Source organism: Bombina bombina, chromosome 3 (genome assembly GCF_027579735.1).
Source record: "Bombina bombina isolate aBomBom1 chromosome 3, aBomBom1.pri, whole genome shotgun sequence".
NCBI lineage: Eukaryota > Metazoa > Chordata > Amphibia > Anura > Bombinatoridae > Bombina > Bombina bombina.
This window is the reverse complement of record NC_069501.1, coordinates 671,439,442-671,451,525: the sequence shown is the minus strand read 5'-3', so window position 1 is coordinate 671,451,525 and position 12,084 is coordinate 671,439,442. Positions and strand designations below refer to the sequence as shown.

General features: G+C 36.7%; 1 long non-coding RNA gene across 1 annotated transcript in view; it reads left to right on the top strand.

Annotated features, from left to right (window-relative positions):
• Nucleotides 1–11,096, top strand: part of LOC128651863 (uncharacterized) — a 31,165-nt gene extending 20,069 nt beyond the window's left edge. The window contains exon 5 of the long non-coding RNA XR_008401201.1: nucleotides 10,736–11,096. This is a non-coding gene — a long non-coding RNA (uncharacterized LOC128651863). The remainder of the gene's footprint in view (nucleotides 1–10,735) is intronic.
• Nucleotides 11,097–12,084: the final 988 nt, after the last annotated feature.

Below are 12,084 nucleotides of genomic sequence, written 5' to 3'. Positions count from 1 at the left end.
CCCATTCTCTAACTCCAGGATCTTGTCATTGTCATTATGGACTTTTAATCCTCTATGAGACTAGCATTGTCGAATTGTCTTGAGTTCCCAATATCCTGACTCTCCTGCTCTCAAAATAAAATGAATTGCTATATTTATATTGCTATAGGTCATACCATTCACCCAGCTATAAAAAATTAAAACATATTGCTTCCATGGCTGGCCCCAGGAAATAAATATATTGCTCCAGATATAATGGTTTAAAAATGAATAATTTAAAATACAAAAATAGGAATATAAATATGTGATGGGGATAAAAAAAACTAAAATGTAAAATTACTACAATTCCTACTCTTGATGGCCGAAGGAAAAAAACACAGTTTACACAGTTCTGGTTGTTGTATCAATCCAGGTTAAAAAATTCCTGTGCTACAATAAACATTTGATAGTGTTTTACACAATATAGCTTCTGATATTTGTTATCCATAACGTTTTTTTAAAGGGACATTCTTGAGCAAATATAAAATATTCTATTTCATTTTTACAATTTAGTTAACCCTTGCAATGCAGTTAATTGCATAATCAAAGTTGTGCTCCTGTTTTACTCCAGATGACGGTACGGCTGCTAAGTAAAAGAAAAGCAGGGATACACGTGTATGCTCCAATCACCGGCCTTATTCTCATCAGGAGCAAAAATGGTGTCTTTCAAGGTGCAACTTTGATTGAAAGTTTAACCCTTTTGAAAATGGTTGTTTAACTCTTTTGAAATGGTTAAAGGGACAGTCTACACCAGAATTTGTATTGTTTAAAGAGATAGATAATTCCTTTATTACCCATTCCCCAGTTTTGCATAACCAACATAGTTATATTAATATATGTTTTGCCTCTGTGATTATCTTGTATCTAAGCCTCTGTAGACTGCCCCTTATCTCAGTGCTTTTGACAGACATGCAGTTTAGCCAATCAGTGAAGACTCCTATATAACTCCATGGGAGTGAGCACAATGACATCTATATGACACACATGAACTAGTACTTTTCTAACTGTGAAAAACTTTCAAAATGCTCTGAGCTAAGAAGCAGTTTTCAACGGTTTAGAAATCAGTTTGAGCTTACCTAGGTTTAGCTTTTCAAAAATACCACCAAGGGAACAAAGCAAATTTGATTATAAAAGTAAATTGGAAAGTTGCTTAAAATTACATGCCCTTTCTGAATCATCAAAGTTAAATTTTGACTAGACTGTCCCTTTAAGGGCACAGTAAAGAAGGGAATTTTTTTCCCACTAGAATGTCCCATTAATGTGTCTGCATGAATAAAAGCGAAAAATAACACTTTTTGTTTTAAAATAAAATGTTCTAATAAAGCTGAGCATTTTCTATTCACACTGTTATGTCCCTTTAATACATTTTTAGGTGTTACTTCTTTTTTTGGTTATACTTTATGCAATATTGCCTGCAGATGCGAGTTTAGCCAATCATAAATAGCTCTATTTATGGCCAGCATACAAATTTGGGAAGCAAAATCCATCAGTTGCTGGGACATTTAGCCATTTGATGGGTAGTTTATCTTATTTTCAGCATCAGCATTTTTACATCCTTTATTTCATTTATATATCTGTGATAGTTGAGGGTAAAGATCAAATAAAGATAGAGTGAGTTGGTCGGTTTAATATAATGATTTAGGTCTTTAATTAAAACAACAGTTTTGTTGGTCATAACCATCATACTATACATCCTACTGAGTTAAATAAAGATGAGATTTTCCTTGTTACATGATAACTTATACATATTTTATACAGTTTATAAACAACTAAGGGACAGATTACACAAGTGGAGCACTAAGTTTCACTTGCATGCAAGCGATACTAGCGTTCCACTTTGTAATACCAGTATTACCAGTGCACAATAATGTGCACTTGTATTACAAGTTAATCGCAATGCAAGCGCAAGCTCGCATTCACATTGCTATGGAAGCTATGGAAGAGCGTGCCTCCATGGCCTCCTATGGGTGCCTTGTTCTGATGCTGTCACAGATGGCATCAGAACCTCGAGCAGCAAAAGGAAGTTTGTAGCGCAGGGATGGGCAGCATATTTAAATATATATGTATATGAATATATTCTTATATATGTATGTGTTAATATGTGTATATACACATATTAACACAAAAATATATATATATTTAATCATATACATATATACACTCAGTTCCCATAGAGCGCAATGTAAAGGCACTTTTCATTGCCATTTTTCTTCTAACATCCCATTACCACAAATTTAAAAAAAAAAAAAAAATGCAATGCCCTTTATTTTTAGGTCATTTGGGGCACTTTTAGAAAATTAAACAGAGATCTAATCTCTGGTCAATTTTCGGCCCACTAATTGCTACCGCAAAACCGTTTACGGGAGTGCAATAATTTAGCGCTCCACTTGTAATCTAGCCCTAAATGTTACTGGAGTAAACAGTTTTTTTTCTTAAATGCCCACATCTTGTTCTGTGACATATTCTCTGTATATATCCCATGCTATGAACAATAATTTACTGTTAATGTTATTGGGTAGATTTATCATAATGTTAAAGGGTAGATTTATCATACCCCGGGCGGACATGATTCGCTATAGCATACGCTGTCGGCATTTAACATTGCACAAGCAGTTCACCAGAATGCCGCCCCCTGAAGATTTGCGGCCGCTAGCAGGGGGTGTCAATCACCCCGATCACATTTGATCAGTCAGATTGATGTCCGCAGCCTCAGAGGCAGCGGACGAGTTAAGGAGCAATGATCTTAAGATAGCCACTTCTTAACTCTTGTTTCCCGCGAGACTGAAGGCTCGCGCGGAAACAGTTACATTGGGGCCGATATGGAGGTTGGTAAATTGGCCCCCATATATATTTATTATATGTACATTAAAAAACGGTGGCAGTAAAATACATTTTATAATAAGATTCTTTTCTCTTCAGAAAACGGCATCTCTTAGATTCTCTTTGTCTACAATATTCATGCTCGCAATAGGGAAGTTATTTATTAATTCTGATCAGCAATAATTAGCACTATATATAAAAAATACATATAAAGTAATAATTAGGCCCTTATGACAGACATATCCAGAACATACTTTCCAGGAAAAAGAAAGTCAGCAAAAGGAGGAACTGGCTTGGCAAGCTGTCACTCATGTGGTCTAATTAAAAAATAGCAGTAGAAATTCTTGAAGACCTGCTACTAAACTGCGCCTCAGAATACATTTCTGTCAAAATAGGCAGATACAGCTGAGAACTAGGGTTGCCAGGTGAGCAGTATATACTATTCAGCTGGACAGTCAAGTATTTCAGACGGATGTCCTGTAAAATGTATACAAATAATACATGACATTTAAAGGGACATTATACACTCGATTTTTCTTTGCATAAATGTTTTGTAGATGATCTATTTATATAGCTCAGACAGGTTTTTAAAAAAAAAAAAAGTATAGTTTTGCTTATTTTTAAATAACATTGCTCTGATTTCCATACTCCGTCCTAATCAAGCCCCAAGGTTTTAGGAGAATACCGACGTATACCTAATCCAGCTTGCTCCTGTTTGTGTAAAGAGTCTTTTCATATACAGAGAAAGGGGGAGGGGGGTATCTGTTATTTCCCACTTAAAGTGGGTGTTCTGTCTTCCTTTTTAAAAGAGCTAAATTGGGAGCTTCTAAGTAAGGCCTAGATTTGGAGTTTGGCGGTAGCCGTGAAAACCAGCGTTAGAGGCTCCTAACGCTGGTTTTAGGCTACCGCCGGTATTTGGAGTCACTCAAAAAAGGGTCTAACGCTCACTTTTCAGCCGCGACTTTTCCATACCGCAGATCCCCTTACGTCATTTGCGTATCCTATCTTTTCAATGGGATCTTTCTAACTGCGGTATTTAGAGTCGTGTCTGAAGTGAGCGTTAGAAATCTAACGACAAAACTCCAGCCGCAGAAAAAAGTCAGTAGTTAAGAGCTTTCTGGGCTAACGCCGGTTCATAAAGCTCTTAACTACTGTGCTCTAAAGTACACTAACACCCATAAACTACCTATGTACCCCTAAACCGAGGTCCCCCCACATCGCCGCCACTCAATTAAATTTTTTTAACCCCTAATCTGCCGACCGCCACCTACGTTATACTTATGTACCCCTAATCTGCTGCCCCTAACACCGCCGACCCCTGTATTATATTTATTAACCCCTAACCTGCCCCCCACAACGTCTCCGCCAGCTACCTACAATAATTAACCCCTAATCTGCCGACCGCAAAGCGCCGCCACCTACATTATAGCTATGTACCCCTAATCTGCCACCCTCAACGTCGCCTCCACCTGCCTACACTTATTAACCCCTAATCTGCCGACCGGACCGCACCGCTATTATAATAAAGTTATTAACCCCTAATCCGCCTCACTAACCCTATAATAAATAGTATTAACCCCTAATCTGCCCTCCCTAACATCGCCGACACCTAACTTCAAACATTAACCCCTAATCTGCCGACCGGAGCTCACCGCTATTCTAATAAATGTATTAACCCCTAAAGCTAAGTCTAACCCTAACACTAACACCCCCTAAGTTAAATATAATTTAAATCTAACGAAATTAATTAACTCTTCTTAAATAAATTATTCCTATTTAAAGCTAAATACTTACCTGTAAAATAAATCCTAATATAGCTACAATATAAATTATATTTATATTATAGCTATTTTAGGATTTATATTTATTTTACAGGTAACTTTGTATTTATTTTAACCAGGTACAATAGCTATTAAATAGTTAAGAACTATTTAATAGCTAAAATAGTTAAAATAATTACAAATTTACCTGTAAAATAAATCCTAACCTAAGTTACAATTAAACCTAACACTACACTATCAATAAATTAATTAAATACAATTCCTACAAATAAATACAATGAAATAAACTAACTAAAGTACAAAAAATAAAAAAGAAATAAGTTACAAAAAATAAAAAAATATTTACAAACATTAGAAAAATATTACAACAATTTTAAACTAATTACACCTACTCTAAGCCCCCTAATAAAATAACAAAGCCCCCCAAAATAAAAAAATGCCCTACCCTATTCTAAATTACTAAAGTTCAAAGCTCTTTTACCTTACCAGCCCTGAACAGAGCCCTTTGCGGGGCATGCCCCAAGAAGTTCAGCTCTTTTGCCTGTAAAAAAAAACATACAATACCCCCCCCAACATTACAACTCACCACCCACATACCCCTAATCTAACCCAAACCCCCCTTAAATAAACCTAACACTAAGCCCCTGAAGATCTCCCTACCTTGAGTCGTCTTCACCCAGTCGAGCCAAATTCTTCATCCAAGCAGAGCAAGAAGAGGTCCTCCATCCGGTAGAAGTCTTCATCCAAGCGGGGCAGAAGAGGTCTTCCATCCGATTGAAGTCTTCATCCAAGAGGCATCTTCTATCGTCATCCATCCGGAGCAGAGCGGCAGCATCCTGAAGACCTCCGACGCGGAACATCCATCCTGGCCGACGACTGAACGACGAATGACAGTTCCTTTAAATGACGTCATCCAAGATGGCGTCCCTCGAATTCCGATTGGCTGATAGGATTCTATCAGCCAATCAGAATTAAGGTAGGAATATTCTGATTGGCTGATGGAATCAGCCAATCAGAATCAAGTTCAATCCGATTGGCTAATTCAATCAGCCAATCAGATTGAGCTCGCATTCTATTGGCTGATCGGAACAGCCAATAGAATGCGAGCTCAATCTGATTGGCTGATTGAATCAGCCAATCGGATTGAACTTGATTCTGATTGGCTGATTCCATCAGCCAATCAGAATATTCCTACCTTAATTCCGATTGGCTGATAGAATCCTATCAGCCAATCGGAATTCGAGGGACGCCATCTTGGATGACGTCATTTAAAGGAACCGTCATTCGGCTAGTAGGCGTCGGGAGAAGAGGATGTTCCGTGTCGGATGGAAGATGATGGCTCCCGAAGAAAGAAGATTGAAGATGCCGTTGATAGAAGACTTCATCCGGATCATGGACCTCTTCAGCTCCCGCTTGGATGAAGACTTCAGCCGGATCATGGACCTCTTCAGCTCCCGCTTGGATGATGACTTCAGCCGGATCATGGACCTCTTCAGCCCCCCCGCTTGGGCTTGGATCAGGACATCGGAGGAGCTCTTCTGGATCGATCGGTGAACCTGGTATGGTGAAGATAAGGTAGGAAGATCTTCAGGGGCTTAGTGTTAGGTTTATTTAAGGGGGGTTTGGGTTAGATTAGGGGTATGTGGGTGGTGGGTTGTAATGTTGGGGGGGGTATTGTATGTTTTTTTTTTACAGGCAAAAGAGCTGAACTTCTTGGGGCATGCCCCGCAAAGGGCCCTGTTCAGGGCTGGTAAGGTAAAAGAGCTTTGAACTTTAGTAATTTAGAATAGGGTAGGGCATTTTTTTATTTTGGGGGGCTTTGTTATTTTATTAGGGGGCTTAGAGTAGGTGTAATTAGTTTAAAATTGTTGTAATATATTTCTAATGTTTGTAAATATTTTTTTATTTTTTGTAACTTAGTTCTTTTTTATTTTTTGTACTTTAGTTAGTTTATTTCATTGTATTTATTTGTAGGAATTGTATTTAATTTATTTATTGATAGTGTAGTGTTAAATTTGTAATTATTTTAACTATTTTAGCTATTAAATAGTTCTTAACTATTTAATAGCTATTGTACCTGGTTAAAATAAATACAAAGTTACCTGTAAAATAAATATTAATCCTAAAATAGCTATAATATAATTATAATTTATATTGTAGCTATATTAGGATTTATTTTACAGTTAAGTATTTAGCTTTAAATAGGAATAATTTATTTAATAAGAGTTAATTAATTTCGTTAGATTTAAATTATATTTAACTTAGGGTGGTGTTAGGGTTAGACTTAGCTTTAGGGGTTAATACATTTATTAGAATAGCGGTGAGCTCCAGTCGGCAGATTAGGGGTTAATAATTGAAGTTAGGTGTCGGCGATGTTAGGGAGGGCAGATTAGGGGTTAATACTATTTATTATAGGGTTAGTGAGGCGGATTAGGGGTTAATAACTTTATAATAATAGCGATGCGGTCCGCTCGGCAGATTAGGGGTTAATAAGTGTAGGCAGGTGGAGGCGACGTTGTGGGGGGCAGATTAAGGGTTAATAAATATAATATAGGGGTCGGCGATGTTAGGGCAGCAGATTAGGGGTACATAGGGATAATGTAAGTAGCGGCGGTTTACGGAGCGGCAGATTAGGGGTTAATAATAATATGCAGGGGTCAGCGATAGCGGGGGGCGGCAGATTAGGGGTTAATAAGTGTAAGGTTAGGGGTGTTTAGACTCGGGATACATGTTAGAGTGTTAGGTGCAGACGTAGGAAGTGTTTCCCCATAGCAAACAATGGGGCTGCGTTAGGAGCTGAACGCGGCTTTTTTGCAGGTGTTAGGTTTTTTTTCAGCTCAAACAGCCCCATTGTTTCCTATGGGGCAATCGTGCACGAGCACGTTTTTGAGGCTGGCCGCTTGCGTAAGCAACTCTGGTATCGAGAGTTGAAGTTGCTTTAAATATGCTCTACGCTCCTTTTTTGGAGCCCAACGCAGCCATTCTGTGGACTCTCAATACCAGAGTTATTTTAAAGGTGCGGCCAGAAAAAAGCCAGCGTTAGCTACACGGGTCGTTACCGACAAAACTCTAAATCTAGCCGTAAGTTTTTAAACGGTTTTATACTGGATTTTTATATAAGTATCTGTGCATATTATTCTTTATTGTAGTGTCTATTGCATGCAGTTATATGAAAATTGGTGTATACCATACCTTTAAATATCCAAGGTAGCGGAAATGTTGAGAATATCTGATTTGTTATTATTAATGAAAAAATTAGACTTATGCCTATAAAAGACGAATGTAGTTATTAGAGACTGTACAGAAGATAAAGGGGAAGATAATGTTAAAATATAATATAGTTTAACATAACACATCATAACATAACAGAATATAATATATGTGCCACTTCTAGCTGAATAAAAGTGTTTATTATTTATTTAAGTTTTTATAAGGAAATATTTCAAAATACAGGTATACCTCACTTTACAGCGCTTCACTTTACAGCGATTCGCTAATACAGCGCTTTGTGAAGCTGAAGTTCAACCTCCAAGGATTTTGAAACAGTGCTGTAAATCATTGTGAGATTGCGAGAAAAGTGACTGGCACCGTTTTGTTATGCTTAGTTCACTCTGTTAACTGCATTGCAGTGCAATCTGTGTCTCAGTGCTATAGTCTGGCAAATTTTTACTACAGTAATTCTCACTATATTACAGGTACAGTATTTATTGAATACTAATTGAATACTTGCTGTGCTAGTGTTAAACTAAACATAGCACTATTGCACCCCTAATATATGTTAGTTCAAACACGTTTTTAAGATGTTAAACACTGAAAAGAAAGTTAAAACTGCCTTGTTTCACTTTAAGGCGGTTTTCACTTTACAGCGGGGCTCCGGTCCCTAACCCGCTGTATGAGCGGGGTATACCTGTAGTTATATTGGTTTGGTTCTTTTTTCTTTTTAAAACCGTCTCTTTTTTTTCTAAAATGTATATATATATTACATTATATTTGTTTTAACTTCTTTGGTGAAAACAAGGAAATTAACTGTAAAAAAACCTTAAATTAAAGCAGAGTTTAAGTTGTGTGTAAGGTTAGTGGATGAGGCGGTGATTGCATTTATTGGAAAGGAGGAATGAAAAGGTGAGCAGGGACGTATGTGAGAGTGATCTTAGCTGGGGCAGATTATACTATATATAATAGGTGATGTCACTAGTGACATCAGAGATGATGTAATCAACAATGTTATGTGTGATGTCCTTGTTGATGTTAAGTGGGATTGGGGGCAGTTTAAGTTAGGAATTTCCTAAACATTTGATAGAAAACTTAGTCTGGTTTTAACATAGGTTTTTGACATAATTCTACTGGAGATTTCCCATTCTCTAACTCCAGGATCTTGTCATTGTCATTATGGACTTTTAATCCTCTATGAGACTAGCATTGTCGAATTGTCTTGAGTTCCCAATATCCTAACTCTCCTGCTCTCAAAATAAAATGAATGGCTATATTTATATTGCTATAGGTCATACCATTCACCCAGCTATAAAAAAAATAAAACATATTGCTTCCATGGCTGGCCCCAGGAAATACATATATTGCTCCAGATATAATGGTTTAAAAATGAATAATTTAAAATACAAAAATAGGAATATAAATATGTGATGGGGATAAAAAAAAACTAAAATGTAAAATTACTACAATTCCTACTCTTGATGGCCGAAGGAAAAAAACAGTTTACACAGTTCTGGTTGTTGTATCAATCCAGGTTAAAAAAAATCCCTGTGCTACAATCAAAATTTGATAGTGTTTTACACAATATAGCTTCTGATATTTGTTATCCATAACGTTTTTTTAAAGGGACATTCTTGAGCAAATATAAAATATTCTATTTCATTTTTACAATTTATTTAACCCTTGCAATGCAGTTAATTGCATAATCAAATTTGTGCTCCTTTTCTACTCCAGTTGAGGGTATGGCTGCTGTCAATGGAGCTTTGGGGAAAGGAGGGACCATTATGTGATCCCCCCAACCACCCGTGCACATTCATCTACAGGTTGTCCAGTGTTTTATTTTGGATATCTGCTGGCAACCTTAGCCACAATATTCCTCTGCATCTTCCTTGTTAATCTAGAATATGGTGTAACATAATTTTTTTTATGGAGCTGCAGGTTAATACCAGGTGATTATTATGATGATTAAATGACAGCTATAAGGGCAAGAAACCCTGAATGCTATGTCACTAACTTTCAAACATTGTGTTGATATATTTCTATGGTTAAGGGTTATAGGAGATTCTATAAGGTTGCCAAAAGCCATAAATAAATAAAGCTAAAATTGAAGGCTGTAAATTATAATCATCTGGCAGTTGGAGGGTCCAAAGACCACTCGTATGAAAGAGTTGGTTTTCCTATTTTAAACAAGGGATCTCAGATCCCTCTATATATATTGTGGGAAAAGATAAAAGGGCACTCTGGTGCATTCATTTTGTTCCATATGTCAGGAAAATGATTCTATTACAATGGTAAACACCAGTGTATTACAGGTACAAATGACAGCTTATTCAAAGGAATTAGGTAATTCAGAGGAAGAGATAGGAGTTACACAATAACTTCCTCTTCCTCAATAAAAACCTCACAGTGATCAGTTACAACTCAGCTATATCATTTGTGCAAAGAATAGTTTTCGCTGTTTCAAATGTGGGTTCAAGTACTGCAAAGAGGGACATAAGGGTGTTTAGGGATACAAATGCTATTTGTACATCAACCCCATACTCAGAGGATGGACATTGAAAACCATACTCTCCTCTTTTATACAAGGGCAAATTACAGAGCTATTAAACCAACATTAAGAGCAATGAAGATGTTCTGTTGCCTCTATTTACTACGCCGCTTCTTAGGATGGCATCATGCATTGTATGATAAAGTCATACAGCACTGACGTTCACTAGCAAATTATATAATGGGAAGGGGTTTCCATTCCATATTCATTTGCTTACTTGAAGATGGAAGCACAAGTGGAAGATTACTTTGTATGGTCCTTCTTATCTTATCAGTGAAAGCAAACCTGATAGTGAACTTGTATGAATGACAATAACCCATGTATCTTTAAATCCTTTTTTCTTTTTTTTTATTCTTAGTGACAGCACCTGTAGCAAAAGATGATTTGTTACCCCTTGAATTAATATTAAACCACAAACAAGACAGGAAGAAGAAATTCAAACATCCAGAAACCCCTTGTCTCCCTGCCCCTTTTTCTCTCCTTCCGGTTTCAGTGTTTAGCCACATGAAGGGAAAAGGCAGAAGAACAGAGGATAAGTAGATCAATATTGAGAAACTGGATGTTCATGAACTGTCACTGAGAACATGATAAAAAGGATTCAATGGTAACTAGAAAAAATCCTATTTTCTCACATGTTCATACTCAATGCATAAAGCAAAAAATGATTATTTACTAGAGATTTTCACAGACAAAAAAATAAATTTTTGCTGAAAGTTTCATTTTGGATTATTTACAATGTCAGACAAATTTCTTTCATATGAGCATTCATTCCAGACGAATATTAATTTCAGATTTGTTACTGTTATTTCCAAAAGGAACAGCAAATATATACAACTAATTTTAACAAAAATCTTACATTATAGAATTAAAATTAACTTATATTTGAAAGCTAACAGAACAAATAACTGGCTTATTGAATTTTAGTCAATGACTAGCTCAGAGGCACACAAATGCGCATTGAAATAGCTTGTCATAGTGGTTGAAAATGGCTGAGCTTCCCCAAGTCTTCTACCTCCCTATGTTAGGTTAAGGCTTGATTGGACAAGCATGTATGGCTAAAATCAACATTTAGGGCTAGATTACATATGTGGTGTCGCCTGCAAAAGCCGGTGACACCGTTTTTTACGCAGTTTTGGTATTACATATACAGCGCAGCATATAAATGCGGAGCATATATTTCATCTGTCGGCCGCTATTTTTACTCACATAAGCTAACATAGAACCACGTCGGAAATCAGTATCATATATTCAGCAAAAGGACTTATGCAGCGAAAATTGAGAAATTTTACTCCATTTTCACCTTGCCACACATAGGCAGATCCAGCAAGCCTTGCACTGAGTATGTGAGCACTGTAACTCCCTGAAAATAGTAACTAACACCTAAACACATGCACAATATCTATCTTGCTCCTGAAAATAACTAACACCTAATGCATGCTCAATATCTATCTACCTGTCAACCGCAATCCCCCACCTCAATAACTAATAAAGTATATTAACCCCTAATCCACCAACCCCCACATCGCAATAAACGTAATAAATGTATTAACCCCTAATCCGCCATTAAACCACATCGCAATAAACGTAATAAATGTATTAACCCCTAATCTACCATTAATCCACAATGCAATAAACCTAATAAATGTATTAACCCCTAATCCACCATTAACCCACATCACAATAAACCTAATCAATGTATTAACCCCT